General features: G+C 38.7%; 1 non-coding gene across 1 annotated transcript; it reads right to left on the bottom strand.

The window, feature by feature from the left end:
* Positions 1 to 1,389: 1,389 nt before the first annotated feature.
* LOC118619511 lies at positions 1,390 to 1,603 on the bottom strand. Its single transcript, XR_004957271.1, has one exon. It is a non-coding gene; the product is annotated as a small nucleolar RNA U3 (small nucleolar RNA).
* Between the last annotated feature and the right edge of the window lie 646 nt (positions 1,604 to 2,249).

The raw sequence follows: 2,249 nt of genomic DNA, 5'->3' as shown, positions 1-2,249 counted from the left end.
ACTACAGATGAATTGCGCCAAGATAACAATTCTCCGATAAGGGACAATAAGAACCTCTAGAACACTTAATAATAGACTACTCAGGGTGAATTGAGGATTGCAATAAAAGCCCACAAATTAAAAAGTTTCTATATGGTTTCTGATAAACAGCATGCCAAGGTGAAATAAAGAATTATTGGAATTAACTGATATCCTGCCTGTAGCCTGGGAGGTTGTAAAAGGGAAATTTCTAGGAAACTATATAAAATATAATTTCTTAAGCCTAGGAGTTTTTAAAGTGTAGGTTTTAACTATATCTACTTAGAATTCTTTATCTGGTGAAAATAAAATTTTAGAAAAGAAGAAGTAAGTTTCACTGGAACTTAAATTGTCCCTTTGTGTGTCAAGCCCTGAGGAAAACATGGTAGATGGCATCTGCATTATAAACAAATCTTGTTGATTCATTGGAAGCAGATAACTTCAGCAAGCTCACACTTTTTACAGATAAAAGAACCAGGGCACAAATGAGAAAACCAGGACATAGAAAAACTAAGCAACATGCCCAAGGTCATGCATGTACTAAGTGGTGAAGTCACAACTGAAATCCAGGCAGGCCATCGGGAGATGGAAGGTTTGTCATCTCTACTCTACAGTTGCCTAAATACAATATGTCTGTCCCACGCTTCAGTATGCAGCAGCCAACAGGAAGAGGTGAAGCCTACATTTTCATGTAAAAAGCTCTTCAAGACATGTCAAGTTAAAAGAAAAGAGGAAAGAGAAAGGAAGCTGCAGAATTATATGTATGATCAAACTCAAGAATCAATAAATCCTAAGGCATTCTATGCCTATTTGTGTATTTGAATGCATAGAAACAATGTACACACCAAATCTCTAAAATATACTCCAAATTGTAACAGTGGTTACTCCTGGGCTGGGCAGTGGGATTGGGAATGAGGTGGAGGATTCAAGTGGAATTCTTTTCCTTTTTCTTGATGTACTTCTGTCTTGTGTGTGTGGCCCTCTCCCTAAATCAGCCGTTCCTTTAGTTTGAATGGTTGTTTTGTCTCCAAACATATAACTAATATCTATCGAGAGCTTACCATCTGCCATACTCTGTGCTAAGTACTTTAATTCATATCACATTTAATCATTTCTTTTCTTTTTTTAATCCTCACTGGAGGACATGTTTTAATTTTTTGTTCAGATAGAGTAGGAGGGAGGGAGAGGAAGAAAGAGAAACATCAGTGTGAAAGGGACACATCGAGTGGCCGCCACCTGCACGACCCAACCAGAGCCAGGGACAAACTGCAACCGGGGTACATGCCCTAGTGGAAACCGAACCCAGGTCTCTCTGGACCGCAGGCCAATGCTCTAACCATCGAGCCAAACCAGCAAGGGCTTTTTTTTTTTTCCACTCAGACTGCGTTTTCTTCCTCTTATTCCCTCAATGAGAGAAAAGAACAATCATCAATGGCCAATGGCAGTTGCATAAGCAACACCAGAAACCAGCTTCACACTCAGAAGAAAACACTGCACCTCCTCCTCGTTGTTTCAGGTGCTCTACACATTCAGAGAAACTTCTCTAGTAACAAACTATAGAAATGATCCCTGAAAGTATAGTCTTCATTTAATCATTTCAACACCCACATAGGTCAACCAGGCATTTTGGATACAAGCAAGGGATGAGGAGGTGTGGGCAGAAAAAATGAAAAAGTCCCACTTTGGTAAAATGCTGGAGTATTTTGCAATAATAAAATGTCATAACAAACTAAGTTCGTTTCATCATATAAATTTTGTACCATTTTGAATTTAAATGGTGCTTTGTGTTATATATAAAGGATCATGACAACATATTTAATAAGCTTGTTAGCATCCACGAAATATAAACTTAACCCTGTATAGGCACAACTGTTATTGCCATTATACAGAAGATAAAAATGATGCCAATGAAAATTGAATCACTTCTCCATTGTCACACAGTTGGGACATAAGTCTGTACTCTTTTTTTTTTTTAATTTTTTATTTATTTTTTTTGTTACAGATATTTTACCTTTTTTACCCCATTGGCACCCCCCTCCCCACCCCACCCCCGCCCCGTCCCCGGCTTAGTTGTCCATGTCCATTGGTCATGCATACATGCATATAAGTTCTGTGGTTTATCTCTTCCCACCACCACCCCTCTTTTGAGGGGTGTCAGTCTGTGCCCTACTTCCATGTTTCTGGGTCTACTGTATTTCTCAGACTGTTATATTCATTATGTTCCGTATATA

This window comes from Molossus molossus, unplaced genomic scaffold (assembly GCF_014108415.1).
Source record: "Molossus molossus isolate mMolMol1 unplaced genomic scaffold, mMolMol1.p scaffold_m16_p_6, whole genome shotgun sequence".
NCBI lineage: Eukaryota > Metazoa > Chordata > Mammalia > Chiroptera > Molossidae > Molossus > Molossus molossus.
Note: the sequence above shows the minus strand (reverse complement) of the source record. Positions and strands in the feature narration are given on the sequence as shown.